Source organism: Macaca thibetana, chromosome 3, assembly GCF_024542745.1.
Source record: "Macaca thibetana thibetana isolate TM-01 chromosome 3, ASM2454274v1, whole genome shotgun sequence".
Lineage (NCBI taxonomy): Eukaryota > Metazoa > Chordata > Mammalia > Primates > Cercopithecidae > Macaca > Macaca thibetana.
In genome coordinates this window covers 153,194,075-153,217,249 of record NC_065580.1, presented here as the reverse complement: position 1 = coordinate 153,217,249, position 23,175 = coordinate 153,194,075, and the positions used below count along the sequence as shown (strand labels likewise).

At 52.0% G+C, this 23,175-nt stretch overlaps 1 protein-coding gene and 1 non-coding gene across 3 annotated transcripts in view; one reads left to right on the top strand and one right to left on the bottom strand.

Annotated features, from left to right (window-relative positions):
* The window catches only part of AGPAT3 (1-acylglycerol-3-phosphate O-acyltransferase 3), a 123,385-nt gene that overhangs the window by 29,716 nt on the left and 70,494 nt on the right, over positions 1-23,175 (top strand). For both annotated transcript variants that reach the window (XM_050784462.1, XM_050784463.1), the window contains exon 2: positions 3,145-3,207. The gene's annotated coding sequence lies outside the window, so the exon portion shown is untranslated. The remainder of the gene's footprint in view (positions 1-3,144; positions 3,208-23,175) is intronic.
* On the bottom strand, positions 19,007-19,109 carry LOC126951792 (U6 spliceosomal RNA). Its single transcript, XR_007724652.1, has one exon. It is a non-coding gene; the product is annotated as a U6 spliceosomal RNA (small nuclear RNA).

Below are 23,175 nucleotides of genomic sequence, written 5' to 3'. Positions count from 1 at the left end.
AACCCCATCTCTACTAAAAAATACAAAAAACTAGCCGGGCGAGGTGGCGGGTGCCTGTAGTCCCAGCTACTCGGGAGGCTGAGGCAGGAGAATGGCGTAAACCCGGGAGGCGGAGCTTGCAGTGAGCTGAGATCTGGCCACTGCACTCCAGCCTGGGCGGCAGAGCGAGACTCCGTCTCAAAAAAAAAAAAAAAAAATACAAAAATCTAGCTGGGCGAGGTGGCGGGCGCCTGTAGTCCCAGCTACTCGGGAGGCTGAGGCAGGAGAATGGCGTAAAAACCCGGGAGGCGGAGCTTGCAATGAGCTGAGATCCGGCCACCGCATTCCAGCCTGGGCGACACAGCAAGACTCCGTCTCAAAAAAAAAAAAAAAAAAAAAAAAAAAATTAGCTGGGCATAGTGGTGCGCACTTGTAGTTCCAGCTACTCAAAGGCAGAGGCCGGAGGATCCCTTGAGCCTGGAGTTTGAGGCTGCAGTGAGCTGTGATTATGCCACTGCCCTCTAGCCTAGGCAACAGAGTGAAACTCTGTTAAAAAAAAAGAAGAGAAAAGCGAAGGGAAGGGAACTATATCTATCCAGAGGATGGAGCTAGCAGACAAGGATGTTAAGATGGCATATGTTCCATGTGTTCAATGTCAGGGAATATATGATAAAAATAAAGAAAAAATGGAAGATATGAAAAAACGACCCAGGGCCAGACGTCATGGCTCATGCCTGTAATCCCAGCACTTTGGGAGGCTGAGGTGTGAGGATTGTTTGAGCTCAGGAGATCAAGACCACCCTAGACAACCCCACCTGTACAGAAAAGTACAAAAATTAACTGGGCGTGGTGGTGCACACCTGTGGTCTCAGCTCTTAGGAAGCTGAGGTAGGGGGATGGCTTGAGCCCAGCAAGGTTGAGGCTGCAGTGAGCCATGATCATACCATTGCATGCCAGCCTGGGTGACAGCGTGGGACTGTCTCAAAAAGAAAAAAGACCCAAAGAAAAAAGACCCAAATAAATCCTCTAAAAATGAAAAATATGCTGAATGGGATTAATGGTAGATTAGACATTGCAGAAGAAAAGATCAGTGTACTTGAAGACACAGCACTTTGTAAAATGAAACACAAAGAAAGACGAAAAAATGAACAGAGCATCAATGGGACCATATCGAGCAGAGTAACGTACGCAACTGGTTTCCAGAAAAGAGGCACACGTGGTAGAAAATACCTGAGAACGATAATGGCTGGATCTGATGAAAACTCATTCTGAAGAAGCTCAACAAATCTCAAACAGAAGAAACACGAAGACATTCACCCCAATACACACACACCATCATCCAATTGTCGAGAATCCTAAAAGTAGACAGAGGCAAACACTATCACGTACAGAGGAACAAAGACAAAAGTGAGAGCCGGCTTCTGATCAGAAACTATACGATTTGAAGACAGTGGAGGAATGCCTTTCAAACACCCAAAGACAATATTGGACACCTATCTACAAAAACAATGGCCCTTTACCCTACTTTATGCTATATTTAAAAATTATCTCAAAATGGATCATAGACCTAAACGTGAAAGCTAGAACTGTAAGATTAATACAAGAAAATATGTGATATATACACTGTCTTTGTCAGTTTGGGCTGCTATAAAAAAATTAACACCGACTGGCTGGCTTAAGTAACAGACATTTATTTCTCACAGTTCTAGGGGCTGGAAGTCCGAGGTCAAGGTGCCTGTAGGTTTGGTGCCTGGTGAGGGCCTCTCCCTGGTTGTGCCCTCATATGGCAGAGAGACAGGAAGCAGCTGGCTTGTGTCTTTTGGCATAATGGCACCAATCCCATTTTTGAGGCTCCTCCCTCTTGGCCTAATCCCCTGCCAATGGCCCTGTCTCCAAATTTTCATCACATTAGCAGGGAGGATTTCACCGTATGAATTTGGACCAGGCATGGTGACTCATACCTGTAATTCCAGCACTTTGGGAGGGCAAGGCGGCCGGATCACTTGAGTTCAAGAGTTCAAGACCAGCCTAGGCAACATAGTGAAATGCTGTCTCTACAAAAAATTAAAAAAAAAAATTATCTGGGCACAGTGGCACACACCTGTAGTCCCAGCTACTTGGGAGGCTGAGGTGGGAGAATCACTTGAGCCCAGAAGACTGAGGCTGCTGTGAGTCGTGATTGTGCCACGGTGACTCCAGCCTGAGTGACAGAGCGAGATCCTGTCTCAAAAAAACATATGAATTTGTGGCTGGGGGATACAAACATTCAGTCCATAGTGTCTGTAGTGGAATATTATCCAGCCTTAAATGTGAATGACATTCTGACACCTGCCACCGAGTGGGTGAGCCTTGAGGACATTATGTTAAGTGAAATAAACCAGTCACATAAGGACAAATGTGTATGATTCCACTTATATGAGGTCCCTAGAGTGGTTAACTCAGAGACAGAAAGTGGGATGGTGGGTGCCAGGGGCTGGGGGGATGGTGTTTAATGAGGTCGGTGTTTAATGGGGACAGTGTTTCTGCTTGGGAAGATGAGAAAGTTCTGGAAATGGACAGGGGTGATGGTTGCACAGCAGTGGGAATGGACGTAAAGCCCCTGAACCACGCACCTAAAAATGGTGAATTTTATGTGATGTATATTTTACCACAATGTAACACAAATGAGCAAACATCGGCTTTTTCCCGGTTGCGGGCAGGCAGGCTAATGGTCTGCTGGGGCGGCTGGGCTGGACTTTGGAGGGGCCCAGGGCTGCGGCTGGCAGGGCTTTGGGGAGCAGCAGGAGTGCATGTAAGGCTGGTGTAGCTGTCGCAGGAGCTGTGGCATCCGGAGGGGCCCGTGGTGGCCCCACCTTTCCAGGAGCCTGCAGGTGGCTTCCCTGTGTCCGTCCTGGGGCGTAACCTCTGGCGGCTCCGGGACTGTTCGTTTATGAGCCATCTGTTGGGCCTCCAGGCCAGGCAGTGGGAAGCAGGGCAACGCCCTGAATGGCCTTGACCCTGATGTTTAAGTTACGGAGTGTCGGATCAGGAGAGGATGTTAATGCGTGCTTGTCAGTCTCCCTGGCATGCAGCCTTTCGGGTTTTGAAGTGGCCACACGTATTTGGTCACACGGCGGCTCTCCAGTCCTACGCAAGCACGTTGACATGTGTGCCTTTCACTTTCAGGCTTGTCCAGCCGGAAGCCCTGAGGACAGCTGTTCCCACTGGCTCTGCTGACCTTGTGCCTTGGTAAGTGGGCAGTGAGGCCGCCTGACACAAGGCGCCGTGTGTGTGTGTGTGTGTGTGTGTGTGTGTGTGTGTCCAGTGTTGGGGTCAGTGTTGGACCTTGATACCTTGTTGATTAATTTTTCTTAAAGGGTATATATTTTAACCTTTGCTTGTGACCAACAGAATGTTTATTATGGTCTCTTCTCATTTGTCCAAAACCCAGATGGTAAAGTTCAGGTAACTTTGTTCTCTTCCTGCGAGGGGTGAGCTGAGCTCAAAGGGGCTGAGCTACAAATGCCGCTGGGCTGAGGTGCCTGCCTGGGCACAGCTGACATGGGGGTCACTTCATAGGGCTGCCCTGGCTCTGTTAGCAGCCCAGGAAGTCCATCTCTCTCCTGGAGACCGACTGGGAGCCATCTGTGGGATGGGGCAGACCTGTGGCCTGGGGACAGCTGCACGATCCCCGTGGGGAGCCCAGCTGGCTATTGCTGGAGGGTGCCCTGCTCCTGGGGGTCGGTGCCCTGCTCCTGGGGGCTGCTCTCCTCAGGAAGCCCTGGGTTTGGCTGAGAGCAGGGAATTGCCTGGCCGTTGAGTCACTGGGTGGGACCGGGGATGGGCAGCTCCTCCTGCGCTCCTGCGGCCCGTCCTCACAGGGCCCCTGCCCACTGCTCCCGTGTGTTCCGCCCCCATTCAAGGCCCGCTGCTGCGGCTGATGAGGCTGCAGGTCCCTTCCAGGTGGGCCTGGACCCCGTGTCCTTCTCCCGCTGTGGCTGCTTTCGACCTGGGAGGCGTCTCTCCTCCAAATACTGTCGGCAGAGATCAAATCCCATCCCTGATGTTCCGAGGCTTCCAGGTATAACTCACAGGCCCAGTTCTGGGTAGGCAGGTGATTTAGCCTCCTGCCTCCCAGTCACAACCCAGGGTGTGTTGACAGCTGCCATTTGATGAAAACAAACACGAGCAGGATTGACGTGGCCAGCGCCAAGCTCGGGCTTTCAGAGAGGCAGTCATGGCTGACCTCGAACAGCGCTGCTGACCGTCTGAGCCGGGTGCTGAATGCCTCCTTAGTTTTTAAATTAAAATGACTGCATTTAGTGTCTCTTTTTATTTTTTATTATTTATTTATTTTGAGACAGTCTGACTCTGTCGCCCAGGCTGGAGTGCAGTGGAACGATCTCGGCTCACTGCAACCTCTGCTTCCCGGGTTCAAATGATTCTCCTGCCTCAGCCCCCCGAGTAGCTGGGTCTACAGGCGCCTGCCACCACGCCCGGCTAATTTTTGTATTTTTAGTAGAGACAGGGTTTCACTGTGTCGGCCAGGATGGTCTCTATTGCTTGACCTCGTGATCCGCCCGCCTTGGCCTCCCAAAGTGTTGGGATTACAGGCGTGAGCCACCGCGCCCGGCCTAGTGTCTCTTTAGGATTGTTTTATTAAGATTGCTTATTTGATAGCGGATACTATAAAGTTACTAACGATATTGTAAAGACACAGTGGCAGCTCCCAGCTGTGGCACTCCGAGCTCTCCTCTCTAACATTCTGAATTCACAAATGTTTACTTGCTGGGTTTGCTCATTGTTGATTTAATACTTTGCCTGTGGTTTAAACTGTTAAATTGTTGCAAATTGCTATTCTGTGCAAAAGAAACTTGCACTGTGTTGCACCCCCCAGTTTGGCTCTCACGGCATTCCCGGCATTCCCGCTCTTCTGTGTCCTTTGGCTATTGTGGGACTGTACTCATGGCTGAGAGGAGGGCAGGGGGCTTCCGCCGTGGCCACAGGGCTGTGGGAAGGCCACCAGCAAGGGCTGGGGGGCCAGGGGGCTTCCAATCTGTCAGGTGCAGGACGTGGCGCACGTGGGCTTGTGCTGTGGACGAGGTTTTGCTTCTAGGGGAGAAACTGGCCAAGGTGCAGCGGGCATCAGCAGACCTCTCCCAGAAAGAGGACATTTCGAGAAGATGAAGGTGGAAATCAGTTTGACCTCCTTGGTCCCCTTTCTGGGGACAGGGAATTACGATTCTGTAACAGCTGAGGTCTGGGGGAAAGAACGGGAAGAAGGACAGGTTGGAAACATTGTGTCTTTGGGGGCTAGTAATGGCTGCAGATCAACCCGAATCAGATTTACAACCAAGCTTCCAGGATGAGTAACTTGACATTCACAAAACTGGATGACTGTCAGTGGTGGCGCCGCATGTATCACTTTTGGGAGGGAGGAGAGATGGCAGAACTAAACTGACGGTGCCGCACTGCAGCCCCCCGCCCAAGCTGGTGAGTGTTAACATCGAAATCTGTAGCAAAACATTTGCCCATGACTTGCACCAGTACCTCTCGAAAGGTGCCCAAATATCTAACAAACATCTGAAAAGGCAACTTCATTGGTTATCAGAGAAATGAACATTTAAAACCAGAAATGTATCACTCCACAGTCAGTGGATTGGCTAAAACCAACGAGTCAGATAAGGCCAGAGTTGGTGAGGAGGTGGGATGGGGCACGATGGGGTGCGATGGGACGCTCGTTCCTCATGGTGGCTGTGACTTGACCTCTTTTTGGAAAACTTTGGCGATATCTTCCAAAGCGGAGCAAACCCATGGCTTGTGACCCAGCAGCTCTGCTCTAGGGCGTGAAGCCACAGCCAGGCCCAAGAGTGTCACCAGCTCCGTGTTCATCAGACCCGTGTGCCCTGCGGAGGTGGACTGGGTGAATACACTGCTGTGTGCTTGCCCAGGGGAGCAGCATGGAATGAGGTGCGTGGAAACAGCCCCACTCTGCCTGGACGAGCCGACAGGCACATGCTGGGTGGAAGAAGCGCAGTGGGTCAGCACATGTGCAAGGCGTGCAGCGCAGTGACAGACCTAGCAGGGGGAGCAGGAGGCGCAGCTGCCCTGGCAGGAGGCAAAGGAGGCCTGGGGGGCTTCAGGGGCTGGTGAGCATCTGTTGCTGTCCCTTCCCTCCCTTCCCCTCCCCTCCTGTCCCCTCCCCTCCCTTCCCTTCCCATCCTTTTTTTTTTTTTTTTTTTTGAGACGGGGTCTCGCTCTGCCTCCCAGGCTGGAGTGCAGTGGTGCGATCTCAGTTCACTTCAGCTTTGAGTTCTCCTGGGCTGAAGGGATCCTCCCGCCTCAGCCTCCCGGTAGCTGGGACCACGGGCATGTGCCACCACACCCGGCTAACTTTTTTATTTTTTGTAGAGACCGGGTTTTGCCATGTTGCCCAGGCTGGTCTTGAACTCCTGGGCTCAAGCGATCTGCTTGCCTTGGCCTCCCAAAGTAGTTGGGATTCGTTTCTTGATCTGGGTGCTGCTGGTCAGAGTGGATCCTCTCTGGAATTTCATCCAGCCACACGCTGAAGATTTATGTACTTCTCTGTATCTGTTACACTTTAACAGAAAGTTTCCTATAAAACCGTGCCATACCTGGCGTGGTGACTCACGCCTGTAATCCCAGCACTTCGGGAGGCCAAGGCGGGCGGATCATGAGGTCAGAAGATCGAGATCATCCTGGCTAACACAGTGAAACCCCCTCTCTACTAAAAATACAAATAATTAGCTGGGTGTGGCGGCGGGCACCTGTAGTCCCAGCTACTCGGGAGGCTGAGGCAAGAGAATGGCGTAAACCTGGGAGGCGGAGCTTGCAGTGAGCCAAGATTGCACTCCAGCCTGGGTGACAGAGCGAGACTCCATCTCAGAAAACGACAAAAAAAAAAAAAAAAAAAAAAAAAAAACCGTGCCACATGAGCTTCGTTAGAGCTTGCGTTTTCAGTTTCATCTGATTCCCTCTGTGAAAAATACGAGCTTCTACAAAACAGCAGACTCAAAAAGCAACAACAACCAAACCCTCAAACCCAGCCGACTGGTACCATGTTAAAGCCGCACGTCTGTCGATTCCCCCCCGGGTGTTTGCACGCCCTCTCCGTCGCCGTCGCACGGCTCGGTGTGCCGGAGACCCCGGGGGGCAGAGCAGTCCCCACCCGCATGGAAGCATGTTCCTGTAACAGCGAAGCAAAGGGATGACGCCTTCAGAGGAGGCCGCTGGCCCAGGCTCCCCAGGGACACTTTCACATTCCATGTGCGGGAAGACCTGAGCACTTCAGAGCCTAAATTACGTGGGAAAAATGTGTGTGTGTCCCAAAGCTGGAGTGAGATTTCCAAGGCGTGTATGAGGCACTTGGCAAGCTTCATTTGTGCCCTAAAGCACAAAATACCAAGGCTTGGGGTGAATTTGGTGACATCCAGAACTGGTAGCCTTATTGGGGCTGGTCACCCCCCAGCCCTGAGGACTGCGGGGAAGGAATGCCTGTCATGAGTGGAACCAGCCAAGTTCACACACAGCCACCTGCTAGCCTGACCCGTGCGTTGAGCCCCGGCCCTTCTCGAGCAGAGAGGAAGAGTCCGGATCAGGGGGAGCACACAGGCTGGGAGCTTGTGGAGCCCGGTGTGTGACTTGCTGCATGATTCACAGCAAGGCATTTGCTTTCCTGGGCCTTGGTGACCCGTCTGGGAAGTGGGCACAGGAGCCCAGCTCTTGCATAGATAGCAGGTGAGGGCATGGGGTGGGGGGAGTGGAGCCAGGGCTCGTGGGGGCAGCACTAGAAGGATGAGAAGGGACCTATGGCCTCCAGCTCCAGGTTCAGGACTGAAACGCCAGCAGCTCCTAAAACCTTTGGGTTCTTTAAGAAAAGGCTAATTGCAGAGGACACTTGCTGACGAGGGCAAGGATCAAAGCCCGTGCTGCGTCAGCGTGGTGGCCTGCCAGCTCCAGGCTGCAAAAGTCCCTCGTCATTTCATTTCCTTCCATCCCTGTGGAGCGAACCCTGTTGTTTGCGTTTTTCAGATGAGGATACAGGCTCAGGCTCAGCTCTCAGGCCCCCGGATGCCCGTCTGTGCCCCGAGGTTGGCCTGCGTCTTCTGCTCCCGGGTCCTCATGTGCCCCCATCACAGCCACCCCTGCCCTGAGAGGGAGGCCACTGGGAAAAACCCCGAGAGCGGCCGGGCCTCAGCTCAATGGACTTCATTCGTTGATTCTAATTTTTACTATTTTTTTTTCTTCGTACAACAAACATTGTCTGATAAGGGACTTCACTCTTCCAACTTCAAGAAAGGTTCCTCGTGGGTCTGGGTGCTGCAAGGGCCCCATTGGGCCGATCCGGTGACATCACTTGGGGTGGCTTCCTCGGAAGCTGCAGGCCCCTCGGTCCACGGCCCCGTCACGGCAGGCAGTGGACTGGCCGGCGGTGGGCCACTCGTTTTTCATACACATTTCAAGAGGATTTTAAAGTGTTCTTGAGTCTTTCTTGGATAACGAAAGGTATCCGGACGGTGCCGTTCCATCGTATTTGTCTCAGGTCTCATCTCTCCTGACTCTGCCCTCATTGTAGGAGAGCCTGGCTCCCAGGCCTGCAGGCCGACCGTGGATCTCTGAGAAGCCACTGGGTGGGACTTTGTTCTCTGCTGCAGGGGGAAGCTGTAAGGGAGCACCGGGCCCCCGTCCTGAGCGTTAGTCCACCGTCCTGCAGGTTCTATCTGAACGCTAGCCTGGTGGGGAGGGGGGCCCAGGCCTCATCGTGGAGAGGGTGGGGGTGAGGAGTAAGCCCCCAGGTGGCACATTGCAGCCCCCAGGGCACCCTGGGCTGGGAGTTTAGGAGACCTAGGACGCATCCTGGGGAAGTGAGGCAGGTATGTGGTGTCTTGTTCTTTCCGGATTAAAACCCACAGCATGACCTGTGGCTGGGATCCCCCTGTTCGTGAGTTCTCAAGCGAGGGGAGCCTGAAGGGTGTGACTCACACCTGTCTCAGGAACACGGAGGACAGAGGCGGATGGAGACGGCCTCCCTCTGTGCTTCCGGCCTCTTTCTGGGGAATGCGTGTTCAGCCCTGACGGCAGCCAAAGGTTTGTGCCAGTCTGGTCCTGCGCCCATGAGAGGGTGCTGGGCTGCAGAGATTGGTGGCAGATGCCCTGGAGGAGGGGAGTGGAGCCACAGGTGTCTCCCAGTGGCTGTGGCCGCACGTGTTGCCAGCAGCAGTCTAGGGTCCTAACACAGTGAGTGAAGGACAGGTGGAGGGGAGGGCCGAGGAGGGCCGGCCTTCCCTCTGGAAGCAAGTGTGCTACATGCCCACGGGGGACTGGAGGTGGTGGGTGTTCCAGGTCACTGTGCAGTTCTTACACCTTTGCTGTGCGTTGGAGGAGGAATTATCTTTGTGCTCTAAAGTGTGATATATATGAGGCGAGAGCAAAGGGCTCAGACTTTGATCTGCCAAGCTATGTCTCGTGAAGTCAGGTATTCTGCAAGGGAAGCTTCTTTCTTAAGAAACAAATCAGTGTTCAGGACAAGGCTATACTGTTCCAGCCACTGCAGAGACAGAGGATTGGAGGTTAATGTGCACACAAGTTAATTTTCCATTTGATATTTACATTTTCATTATAAAAGTAATACATGTTTATGAAATTTAAACACAGAGGCAAATCTAATAAATAATTAAAGTTGCATTCTTCACTCCATCCCAAATCCCACTCTTTTTCCTGGAGGGAACCACTATAAGTGGTTTGTGGTTTATCATTCTAGAGTTTATACAAAGTACATGTAAGAACATACATACACACACAGGGTTTCCAAAAATGCACCTACGTGTCATGACATCTCTCGGCAAAACCTGATTTTAACTTGTCTTGGGAAACTTTCACTACACATAGATCTACTTCATTTAAAGAAACACTTCCTTTTTTATGCATGTTCTAAAGAGGTACCTATAGACACACACACATATGCATTATGTCTGTGTGATGGTTTCGGAGCAGTTACCTGATTATCAGTCTCCCAGAACCAGAGTGTGCCTTAAAGACTTGAACTGTGTGTGTGCGATTTGGAAAGTGTCCTAGAACTGCGCTCTTATATTGAGGGACTGGGCAGGGTCAGAAGCAGCCTGTCCAGGCCAACGCAGTGAGGCCTGTCCAGGAAGATTTCGACACTGGCCCTCACAGCTCCCCGGTTTCTGGGTGACCCCGCCTGGCCCAGATGCCGCCTCGCTGGAAGGCGGACTTTGCCTCCTGCCTGCTGTTTCTGTTTGTCTATCTGGTGCATTCATAAGTTCAGCAAGGTGGCAAGGAGGCCCTAGGTGCTCCGTGGCCTGGGCTGCAGACTCCTTTTCCACTGTGGAGCCGCTGTGCTCTGAAACGTCCTGCACGGGGTTCCTCCTGTTGGAACACAGGTAAAGGGCTCTATGCATGCATATTTCTGCGTGTTTTATTGACCGGGTCACCTGTGTTCGTTAGCTAGCAGCTCCCCTGCAGTCGTCTGAAGTGCAGGGCAGCAGACACAGGGGCGGTGATGTTCGTCTGACCATGCCTGGTCACAAGGCTGCTGTGTGTCTGTGGGTGCGTCTTCTCTCAGACGCTGCCTGCCTGGCACGCCCTTACCTCTTGGTGAATGTAATTCAAAGCAAAGGCTGCCCCTGGAACTGCCAGACCGGGCCCCAGCATGTCTTGCTGTGCTGGTTTGGCTTTAGGTCAGGGGGTCCCGGTGGAACTCTACGGACTCATGGTCGTGATGGCGCTGGGAGCCTAGAGGTATCTTAGTTGTCCTCACAGGCTTGACTTGGGTGTTGCTGTAAGTGTTCTTCTCGTCACTTCCATGTGGATTGGAATCAGGAGGCATGTCCATGGCAACACGTGGGCCCGAACTGGATGGGACCACTGTGTGCCTTCAGTCCAGCCTGCCAGAGTGACAGAGGATGATGCCGGGGCCACAGGGCAAGCCTGGCACACAAGCAAAAGGTGGGGCACATGTGAGTCACATCTCCTTTTTATTGTGGCCTTGTCTCCCTTCCTCTTCCCTCCCAAGTGAAGATGAATTTCTTCTGAGGAAGGCACTGGCCATGGCGCAGACCTGGCGAGGAAGGCAGGCAGCCCCCGTGGATGCCAGGGGTGCTCTGGCCGTGGCCGGGAACTTGTGGATTTTCCGTGCAGATGATCGTGTCATGTACGAATGATGAAAGCTTGCTTTGTTCTTTCCAATCTTTATCTCTCTCCTTTACTTGTCCTATGCCACTGGCTGCAGGAAGTGCCCTGAGGAACGGGGCCTCATGCCTGCTTCTTTCTTAGTCGGTGGTACGTGGCCATGGACTTTAGCATCTGCTTTTCCTGAGTCTAAATGCAAATCATCCTGTTGCTTTTCTTCTTTTATCACTTAGTGTCAATAGTCCTGTTAATTGATTTTCTATAGTAAACCATTCCTGTGTCCTAGGATAAACCAAATATGGTCATGATATTTTGGTGAAGTCCTGGCTGGAGTCAGTTTGCAAACGTATATTTACTGTGGGTATTCCATCGCTGGGCATGCGTGAGGCTGGCCTTTAACTACAGGGCGCTCTGCCTTGTCCCTGGTGTTGGCTGCGGTGCCTTTGGTGTTTGCCCAGTGAGTGAAATGCTGACTGGCCTGTGAATGAGCACCTCACTGGAAGTTCAGTGAGTGTCTTCTCCTAGGGGAGGCAGACATTGAATTCGTGTAATATTTTGTACTGGCCGCTGCTTTGCTGAGTGTTTTCACTGGGAAGCCAGGGTTGAATTTTGTTGGGTTGCCTGTCAAGCCTTCTTGTTAAGGAATCAGATGAACTTTGTTAGTCAGTTTCGTCATAGCAAACCATCCTTGCATTCATGAAACAGATCCACATGGTCATCATGTGTGTGTTGACTTTTTAATGCACTGTTAGCCCTGTTTGCTAAATTTTAAAGACTTTTTTGCATTCGTAGTCGTATGAAGAGCAGTGATTCTCAAACCTATGGGCTCTTTACACTCTTAAAAAATTACTGAGGGCCGGGTGTGGTGGCTCAGGCCTATAATCCCAGCACTTTGGGAGGCCGAGGTGAGTGGGTCACTTGAGCTCAGAAGTTTGAGACCAGCCTGGGCAACATGGTAAAACCCCGTCTCTATAAAAAATACAAAAATTAGCCAGGCATGGTGGCACATGCCTCTAGTACCAGCTACTTGGGAGGCTGAGATGGGAGGATCACCTGAGCCCCAGGGGTGGAGGTTGCAGTGAGCTGAGATCACCCCACTGCACCCCAGCCTGGGTGACAGAGCAAGACCCTGTCTCAAAAAAAAAAATTATTGAGGACCCCAAAGAGATTTTGCTTTTGAGTTGCAACTATTGTGGTCCTTAACTGGGGTGACTCCCCTTGTCCTCTGGCGGACATTTGGCGATGGCAGGAGATGTTTTTGGTTGGCAGCTGCCGGGAGACAGTCACTCCTGCATCAAATGCACAAAGACCAGGGAGGCTGCTGAATCCCGCAGGGCACAGCTGGCCCCACAGCAGACTTATCCCATCCAAAATGCCAGGAGTACTGAGGTCAGGAGACCTCTAATATGGTGTCGGTAGACACTAGTTAAGAAATTAACAGTAAGAACATTTAAAAATATTTAATAATTCATTTCAAAGCCCAATGCGTACAAAAAATATTTTTTTTTTTCCTGTGTCCTGGGATAAACCAGCTTTTGTAAGGAAAACCCATAGTTTCCAAAATTAGTAAGGACAGTGGCCCTGTTTTCTATTTTTATGTCTCTTTGATGTCTGACCTCAGCGGCCACAGCCGACATCTCTCTGCCTCTGCAGGCAGCCCGTTGTGCTGTGTCGTGGCTGAGGCTCAGAAAGAAAATTATGCTGCCCAAGGCTATGAGCTCGTGAAGAAGGCTCTCAGAACCCCCCTGCCTGCGAGGTCTGGGGCCCCCCCGGGTTCCTCACGCCACAATTTGAGACGGTGATTCAGGCACATTTCCTTCTTCCCTTCCCTCTGCACCCTTTCTCCTTGTGAATTTTATGTCACTGTTGCTTCATTAAAGGGATTGGGACGTCTTCCTTCTTTACGTTCTGGGAAAGTTTAATTAATGTTAAAATAGTCTATTATAGGATTTGTAGAATTCACTTGTGAAATCATCTGCCTTTGGTATTTTTGTTAGAGGTAAATTTTATAAAACTGTTTAATAGATATTTTAATTATTTTTATTTTACAATTTTTAAAAAATACTAGATTCCACGTAGAGGTGGTTTTTTTTGTTTTTGGTTGTTTTTTTTTTTTTGTTTGTTTGTTTGTTTTTGTTTTTTTAGAGATGAAGTCTCACTTTCTTGCCCAGACTGGAGTACAGTGGTGTGATCTTGGCTCACTGCAGCCTCGAACTCTTGGGCTCAAGCAATCCTCTCGCCTCAGCCTCCCAAGTGGCTGGTGTGCCCCACCACGCCCAGCTAATTTGTAAATTTTTTGTAGGGGTGAGGGTCTTTCTGTGTTGCCCAGGTTGGTTTCAAACTCCTGGTCTCAAGTGATCCTCACAGCTCGGCCTCCCAAAGCACTGGTATCACAGGCCTGAGCCACCATGCCCAGTACTCAGATATTTTAATTCTGTAAAAATAGATCAGCTGGGTGTGGTGGCTCACGCCTATAATCCTAGCACTTTGGGAGGCCGAAGCAGGTGGATCACGAGGTCAGGAGATCAAGACCATCCTGGCTAACGCAGTGAAACCCCGTCTCTGCTAAAAATGCAAAACAATTAGCTGGGCGTGGTGGCGGGCGCCTGTAGTCCCAGCTACTCGGGAGGCTGAGGCAGGAGAATGGCGTGAACCCGGGAGGCAGAGCTTGCAGTGAGCCGAGATCGCACCACTGCACTCCAGCCTAGGTGACAGAGTGAGACTCCATCTCAAAAAAAAAAAAAAAAAAAAAAATTTCAATTTAGCTATTAAGATTAAAATATTTTTTTTCCTTTTATATTTATTAATTCCTTCAGTTACTTTGTAATTTTCAGCTTTTTAAGTTGGAGGCTTCATTCTCTTATTGTCTTGCTTTCATTTCTAAAGATTTAAAGTAATTGATGGGTTAAATTTTCCTCTAAAGCACTGCTTTAGTTTTATTAGTATGGTTTCTGAAAATTTTTCAGTTTTTCTTTTTTTTTTTGAGACGGAGTCTCGCTCTGCCGCCCAGGCTGGAGTGCAGTGGTGCGATCTCAGCTCACTGCAAACTCCACCTCCCGGGTTCACGCCATTCTCCTGGCTCAGCCTCCCGAGTAGCTGGGACTACAGGCGCGTGCCACTACGCCCGGCTAATTTTTTATATTTTCTTTTTAGTAGAGACGGGGTTTCACTGTGTTAGCCAGGATGGTCTCGATCTCCTGACCTCGTGATCTGCCCACCTCGGCCTCCCAGAGTGCTGGCATTACAGGTGTGAGCCACCGCGCCTGGCCAATTCTTCAGTTTTTACTTCTATTTTCCCTTTAAGAGGAACATGTAAGAAGATAATGTTTATATTTCTTTTTTTTTTTTTTTTTTTTTTTTTTTTTTGAGACGGAGTCTCACGCTGTTGCCCAGGCTGGAGCGAGGTGGTGCAATCTCGGCTCACTGAAAGCTCCGCCTCCCGGGTTCCCGCCATTCTCCTGCCTCAGCCTCCCGAGTAGCTGGGACTACAGGCGCCCGCCACCACGCCCGGCTAATTTTTTTTGTATTTTTAGTAGAGACGGGGTTTCACTGTGTTAGCCAGGATGGTCTCGATCTCCTGACCTCGTGATCCGCCCGTCTCGGCCTCCCAAAGTGCTGGGATTACAGGCTTGAGCCACCGCGCCCAGCCTGTTGTTTGTATTTTAATTATTACTTGGTATTGGTTGAGAACTTCTTTTTTTTTTTTTTTTTTTTTTTTTTTTTTGAGACGGAGTCTTGCTCTGTGCCCCAGGCTGGAGTGCAGTGGCTCGATCTCGGCTCACTGCAAGCTCCGCCTCCCGGGTTCACGCCATTCTCCTGCCTCAGCCTCCCGAGTAGCTGGGACTACAGGCGCCCGCCACCTCGCCTGGCTAATTTTCTTGTATTTTTAGTAGAGACGGGGTTTCACCGTGTTAGCTAGGATGGTCTCGATCTCCTGAGCTCGTGATCCGCCCGTCTCGGCCTCCCAAAGTGCTGGGATTACAGGCTTGAGCCACGGCGCCCGGCCGAGAACTTCTTTACTGCTTCATATATGGGTGCTGTTTATGAATGTTTCCATGGGATATTGAAAACAGAAAAGTGTGTTCTCTCTTATCAAGTACAGAATTGCCTCTTTCTCCTTATGCGCTGCTGCTTTAATTTTGTTGTTTATGTGTCTGATAGCCTCGTGTGCTTATTTCTTGCCCGCGTGTTCTTTCTCGGGTTGGAAGGGACACGCGTGTCTCCTGCCTTCATGTGCTGAGATGGGTTTCTGTGGCATCCTCTGAATTTCTGCTTAATGAAGTGTGTCGGGTTATTTGGCGTGAATATATCGAATGACTGTATTTGCTCTAAGCATTTTAGTTTAAGCGTGATATTCCTGATTTGTCTCATTTATTTCATTTGGCCTGATATTGTCTAATATCATGATATCGGACCCTTTTTTTTTGCATTTTTCCAGTATATATTTATTTCATGTATTTTTAACTCTGCTGAATTTCTTTTTTTTTTTTTTTTTTTTTTTTTTTTTTTGAGACGGAGTCTCGCTGTGTCTCCCAGGCTGGAGTGCAGTGGCCTGATCTCGGCTCACTGCAAGCTCCGTCTCCCGGGTTCACGCCATTCTCCCGCCTCAGCCTCCCAAGTAGCTGGGACTACAGGCGCCCGCCAACACGCCCTGCTAGTTTTTTTTTTTTTTTTTGTATTTTTAGTAGAGACGGGGTTTCACCATGTTAGCCAGGATAGTCTCGATCTCCTGACCTCGTGATCCACCCGCCTCGGCCTCCCAAAGTGCTGGGATTACAGGCTTGAGCCACCGCGCCCAGCCTCTGCTGAATTTCTCTGTTAGGTCTTTCTCTTCTATCTGCAGAGTTGGGGTTTGTTTTAAACTAGTGTGAATGTTGTCCTTTTAGTAGGTGATTGGAGTCTCTTTGTATCGGTAGGTATGATTGGTGTGTTTGGACCAGGGCTATGGTCATTTTGTGTATTTTAGGGAGTTGCAGTTAAAATACATGCACATTCGCGCACACACATCACAGATGCCTGCGTCGTCCCGTGTGTGGTTTCTGCTCTTGGCCTTTCTGGGTTTTTGTTTCACTTCGGTCGAGTTTTTGGTGTTGTTGAGCTGATAGTTGGGAGAGTTGGAGTCTTGTTTGTGGCTGCCTCATGCTCATGTCCGTATCTAAGATCCTCAGGCTGCTCCTTTTTGGGTAACGTCTGTTGCTTCTCTAGGAAGAGTGACAGTGGCAGAGCATGTGGCCCCTCGCTCCTGTCCCAGAGCCAAGCTGTTCTCTCTCCCCACTCCCGGCACCCGGTGACCTGCAGGCACTTTGCTTTTGGAGCAGAAAGTGGGCACATTTAAAGTAAGGGTGGGCATGTGTGGCACACAGGGGAGGAGGCAGGCAGGTGGGGGTCCACATAACTCCTTTCGCTGCCTTATCTACAGGGTGGGTGAGTTGGCGTCTTCACAGGCAGAACTGTGTTGTGAGTGTTGTGGGTGTTGTAGGGCTTGTGGGGGTTGTGGGAGTTGGGGTTGTGGGGGTTGTGGGGGTTGTGGGGGTTGTGAGAGTTGGGGTTGTGGGGGTTGTGGGTGTTGTGAGAGTTGGGGTTGTGGGGGTTGTGGGTGTTGTGAGAGTTGGGGTTGTGGGGTTGTGGGTGTTGTGAGAGTTGGGGTTGTGGGTGTTGTGAGAGTTGGGGTTGTGGGGGTTGTAGGGGTTGTGGGGGTTGTAGGGGTTGTGGGTGTTGTAGGGGTTGTGGGTGTTGGGGGTTGTAGGGGTTGTGGGAGTTGGGGTTGTGGGGGTTGTGGGTGTTGTGGGAGTTGGGGTTGTGGGTGTTGTAGGGGTTGTGGGTGTTGGGGTTGTGGGTGTTGGGGTTGTGGGTGTTGGGGTTGTGGGGGTTGTGGGTGTTGTGGGAGTTGGGGTTGTGGGTGTTGTAGGGGTTGTGGGTGTTGGGGTTGTGGGGGTTGTGGGTGTTGGGGTTGTAGGGGTTGTGGGAGTTGGGGTTGTGGGGGTTGTGGGAGTTGGGGTTGTGGGTATTGTAGGGGTTGTGGGTGTTGGGGTTGTAGGGATTGTGGGTGTTGGGGTTGTGGGGGTTGTGGGTGTTGTGGGAGTTGGGGTTGTGGGTGTTGTAGGGGTTGTGGGTGTTGGGGTTGTGGGGGTTTGTGGGTGTTGGGATTGTAGGGGGGTTGTGGGAGTTGGGGGTTGTGTTGGGGTTGTGGGGGTTGTGGGTGTTGTGGGAGTTGGGGTTGTGGGTGTTGTAGGGGTTGTGGGTGTTGGAGTGGTAGGGGTTGTGGGTGTTGGGGTTGTGGGGGTTGTGGGTGGTGGGTGTTGTGGGGGTTGTGGGGGTTGTGGGAGTTGGGGTTGTGGATGTTGTGGGTGTTGGGGTTGTGGTTGTTGTAGGGGTTGTGGGTGTTGGAGTTGTGGGTGTTGTGGGTGTTGGTATTGTAGGGGTTGTGGGGGTTGTGGGTGTGGGGTTGTAGGGGTTGTGGGGGTTGTAGGGTTTGTAGGGGTTGTAGGTGTTGTAGGGGTTGTGGGTATTGTGGGTGTTGTAGGGGTTGTGTTATTGTAGGGGTTGTGGGTGTTGTCGGGGTTGTCACCCAGGCTGGAGTACAGTGGTACGATCTTGGCTCACTGCAACGTCCGTCTCCCAGGTTCCAGTGATTCTCCTGCCTGAGGCTCCTGAGTAGCTGGAATTACACGTGTGTGCCACCATGCCCAGCTAATTTTTGTATTTTTAGTAGAGACAGGGTTTCACCCTGTTAGCCAGGCTGGTCTTGAACTCCTGACCTCAAGCCATCTGCACGCCTCAGCCTCCCAAAGTGCTGGGATTACAGATGTGAGCCATCCCACCCGGCTGACAGCTAAATTTTTAAATGCCGTTTATACTTGTGATTCTTTATGTGTTTAACTTTCTTTCTTTTTTTTTCCTTTTTTTGTCTTGAGTTAACTTTCTACTTTACCATCACCATCATTATTATTTAACATTCTTTTCCTTCATTTTCCTGCCTGCTGTGGGACTGGGTGAAGTTTTTTTTTTTATTTTCCGTTCCTCCTGTTGCAGAAGTCACACATCTGTCAATCATTTACATTCTTGGAGCATTGTCCTTAAATGTTAGGATGCATGCTTGACGTCACAAAAGTTCACCGGTGTCTCTATTTTCTTTTTTTAAAAATTTCAATAGTGTATGGGGTACAGGTGAATTTTGGTTATGCGGACGAGTTCTTTAGTGGTGAATTCTGAGATTTTAGTGCACCTGTCACCCGAGCAGTGTACACTAGACCCAATATAGAGTCTTTATCCCTCACCCCCTTCCCAATTTCCCTGCCCATTATGTTTTAGCTCCCACTTATAAGTGAGAACAGAGTTTTTGGTTTTCCGTTCCTGAGTCACTTCACTTAGAATAACGGCCTCCAGCTCCATCCAAGTTGCTGCGAGACATTATTTTGTCCCTTTTGATGGCTGAGTAGTATTCCGTGGTGTATATGGACCACGTGTTCTTTATTCACTCTCCAGTCCATTTGTCCCTTTTGATGGCTGAGTAGTATTCCGTGGTGTGTATGGACCACGTGTTCTTTATTCACTCTCCAGTCCATTTGTCCCTTTTGATGGCTGAGTAGTATTCCGTGGTGTGTATGGACCACGTGTTCTTTATTCACTCTCCAGTCCATGGCCACTCAGGTTGGTTCTGTATCCTTGCAATTGCAAATCGTCTTGCTACAAACATGCCTGTGTCTTCTTCCTCTCATGGCTTCTTTTCCTCTGGGTAGATACCCAGGAGTGGGATTGCTGGATTGAATGGTGGATCTACTTTTAGTTCTTTAAGGAACCTCCACGCTGTTTCCGTAGTGGTTGTACTAATTTACAATTGTAGAGGTGTTCCCTCTTCCCCACATCCATGCCAACAAAAAATATGGAACGCTTCACAAATTTGCTTGTCGCCCTTCTGCAGGGGCCACACTCATCTCCTCTGCCTCGCTCCGGTTTTATTGCATGTACGGCTGACGCAAGCATGGGCGTCTCTGTTTTCTTCCCAAATAGCGTAAAGATCTTGGAGCCCGGACTTTGGTTCCGTGGTGTTTTCAAACCAGCTTTCCTGGTGCGTGGGTGCTGTGCGGGCATCTGCATCTCCGTGCTCGGAGTCCCCGGGGGGTCTCCAGACAGGATCCCGGTTGTCACCTGAAACTTGGAGAAGGGACAGGAGTGCGCTGCAGGCAGGGGTGTGACCACATCTGCATCCCTCCCAGAGCGCGCGGCTGCATCTTTTTAGTCCATTTCTTCCCCCACTGCATGCTGGGGCATTCATCTTGTCTCCAGCCCTGAGTGTGTGTGTGTGTGTGTGTGTGAGGGTGTGTGTAAAGCATGAACATGGCAGTGTGAGAATGTGGGAGTGTGTGTGTGTGTAGAGCGTGAATGTGTCAGTGTGAGAGTGTGTGTGACAGATTGTGAGTGTGTGTGTGAGGGTGTGTGTAAAGCGTGAATGTGTCAGTGTGAGAGTGTGTGTGAGAGAGGGTGTGAGTGTTGAATGTGAGTGTGTGTGACTCAGGGCTGAGAGGAGACAGCGCGCTGGGCATGTGATGCTTGGTGAGTGTGATAATGTGATGTAATCAGAAACATACGTTTGGTCTCTGGCCCTGGCTCCGGGCACGAAGCTCCTACAGCCTTTACTGCTGAGTGTCTTTTTGTTTGCTACTGAGGTGACTGCAGCTGAGGCTCCAGGACCGCCTCATGGGGGACGGGTTGCCAGGGCAACCGACCACATGATTAGAGTTTGGAACTCCACGGTGGACCTCTGGGGAGGGGAGGGAGCCCGCAGAGGTGGAGTGGATCACCAGTGGCTGGTGATCTGCTCAGTCGTGCCTGTGTAATGAGGCCTCTACAGGCTCCCTAAAGGACAGGGTGTAGGGGGCTTGCAGGCTGCTGAGCACGGGGAGGTTCCTGGAGGGTGGAGTCCTGGGGAGGGCACACCTGCTCTGAGCTCCCTGCCCCATACCTCGCCCTGTGCATCTCTTCATCTGTGTGTATCTTTCTAACATCCTTATAATAAACCAGTAAATATGTCTCCCTGAGTCCTGTGAGCTGCTCTGGAAAATTAATTGAACCCGAGGAGGGGTCATTGGAAACCCACCCTGTAGCTGGTCGGTCAGAAGCACTGGATGCCCCTGTGCTCTGGTCACCCCAGGCCTCGCCCTGTGCCCCTCTCCGCCCGGCTGTCCATCCGGATCCTTCGTCACACCCTTTATAATAAACCAGCAGACAGTTTCCCAGAGTTCTGTGAGCCGTCCTAGCAAATGGTCAGACTCAAGGAGGGCACTGTGGGAACCCCAGCTTCCGGCCAGGTGGTCAGGAGCACAGGTCACAAGTGGGGCAGTCTCGAGGGCGAGCCCCGGCACCATGGGATTTTCTAATGCTGAAATCCCTACCTGTTGAGGAGAGCAGAGCATTCTGTGTTGAGTGTTGGATGTGGGGACAGAAGGAAAGAAGAGTTTGTTTCCCGCGGGTGAGACTCTGGGCTGCACCAGGTAATGAGCACTCTGGAGCGCTTGTTAGTTGTGCAGTGGGTGCCTTTGACGGTCACTTCCCAGTCACTTCCCTCGGTCCACGATAAAAAGCCGGGGTTCGTGGTGGTTCTTTTGTTAATCAGTAATGAGCTCCATGTTGCTGATTCTATGAGCTCTCTTTTTTTTTTTTTTTTTCCTGGGGATAAAGCATTAATTACTTTGTTAACAAGATTCTAACCTCCTGACAGCCTCCCACCCCAAGCTGGGTGTCTGGGGAGGGCGGGCCTGTCTCCCCCACCAAGGCGTGGGGTGAGTGTGGAGAGGACGTGGGGTGAGTGTGGAGAGGACGTGGGGTGAGTGTGGAGAGGACGTGGGGTGAGTGTGGAGAGGACGTGGGGTGAGTGTGGAGAGGACGTTTCACAGCTCCCCGGGGGTCACCGTCAGTGTGAGTGTTGGGACATTCTTTTCCTGATTTCTCTGTCTCTTGATGCTAAATCTTTGTGAAGGTTTAGCAAATACTCGATAGATTATTGTGAGAATGCAGGCTTCCTTATTTGGGGGAGATTTTTTATAATGGAAAAGGTTTCCTTTTTTGGAAGTTGAAATCCTTGATCGCATCACCGAGGTGGAAAGAGATGAGGCTGGTATAAGGAGGAGGGTTTGAGGCTGGTGCCAGTCAGATGTGTGGACAGGAGATGCTCGTGGGAGGAGTGGGGCTGCTTCTGCTCTGGGGCAGCCACTCACTGTTGTCCATGCAAGAAAACGCCAAAATAGCAGTGTCTTGGCTTTTTTCAAAAGTCAGGTTGCTTGCAAGGAACTCTGCCATTTTGTGCTTCGAGAAAGAAAATTCTCTCGAGTACAGATGTGCTTGGGCCGGGGTTTCTGTGGCCGCTTGTGGCCCGCTGGGTCTCTGGGCCAGGATTTCTGTGGCCTCCTGCGGCCCGCTGGGTCTCTGGGTTTCTGGGCCGGGGTTTCTGTGGCCTCCTGCGGCCCGCTGGGTCTCTGGGCCAGGATTTCCGTGGCCTCCTGCGGCCCGCTGGGTCTCTGGGCCGGGGTTTCCGTGGCCTCCTGCGGCCCGCTGGGTCTCTGGGCCGGGGTTTCCGTGGCCTCCTGCGGCCCGCTGGGTCTCTGGGCCGGGGTTTCCGTGGCCTCCTGCGGCCCGCTGGGTCTCTGGGCCGGGGTTTCCGTGGCCTCCTGCGGCCCGCTGGGTCTCTGTCCCGGGGTTTCCGTGGCCTCCTGTGGCCCGCTGGGTCTCTGGGCCGGGGTTTCCGTGGCCTCCTGCGGCCCGCTGGGTCTCTGGACCGGGGTTTCCGTGGCCTCCTGCGGCCTGCTGGGTCTCTGGGCCTGGACTTGGTGCTGCCCTCCTCTGTGGTGTGAGTCTCTGGAGCTGGATGCTGGAGACTCCTCAGGGCTCCTCCAGGAAGGGGCTCCTCCTCTCCTCTGCTCTGCTCCCGCAGCCAGGCCCAGTGGCGTAGGGCGGGCAGCGCTAGCTTCTGCCGTGGTGGGGTCACAGAGGGGGGTTTAATGAGCTGCACACACCATCCAGGGCCTGTCACAGGCTGGACCCCCATCCTGCACTTGGGGACAGGATGAGTCACCCGAGGGCCTTGGTGCGTGTGGAGGCCCAGGCTCGTGGGGGAGTCGCACAGAGCACATGTGTGATACATTTATCAGGGCCCTTCTCAGCCTGGGGACAATGAGTGGATGTGACGGAGGAGGCCCCTGTTCTTGTGGGGGTGGCAAGGCGAGGGTGGTGAACACATCAGTAAACAGGAAGCACGAGGGGAAGCGTGCGAAGGAGTGCGGCACCCAAGACCCTGGGCCGAGCCAGGCGGGGACCTGCTTCGTTCCTCGAAGGAGGCTGCTGGCCTGGGATCCTCCTTAACCCCACCCTCAAGGCAGGCAGTGCATAGAGGAGAGTGTCCCTGGAAGAGAGACCTGCATGGCAGGGGGCACAGAGACGCTGGGCATAGGTTCCCCCCTGGCATAGGCTGTGACCTGTGACCAAAGGCTGAAGGCTGGGCTGGAGCTACCTGCTCTGAGGGGAACAACAGTGTGCCCTGGGCTTCAGTGGGGTCTCCCAGCTCAGGGGCTGCAGCTCTGGAGCCATGTGCCAGGCAGGGCACTCCGTCGGTGTGGGGTCTCCCAGCTCAGGGGCTGCGGCTCTGGAGCCATGTGCCAGGCAGGGCACTCTGTCAGCGTTGGGGCTGCCGTGAGGACTGGCTGCATTTGTTCCCTGTGTGATGTGACCGGCTGCCCAGTGGTGGTGGCAGAGCTGGCGTGGGGTCTGGGCATGGGGCGCCTGTCCCCAGCGGGGCAGGCTCTGGAGTGTGAACGTCTGTTCTGTGTCAGGGGTCCCTGTTTCTTTCTCCCCACACTCACACAGGGGTTTTAGACTTTGTGAAGAGTGTGCTTCCCAAAGAAAACCAGCTGCAGGTGTCTGCGCTGGCACAAGGAGAACAAACCCAGACAGCACTGGGTTCATTCCCAGAGGGGATGGAATCCAGGCCAGGCGCACCTTGAGGCTCGCAGCCTCGGGGACCTGTGCCCACCAGCACACCACCAGTGCAGGGCT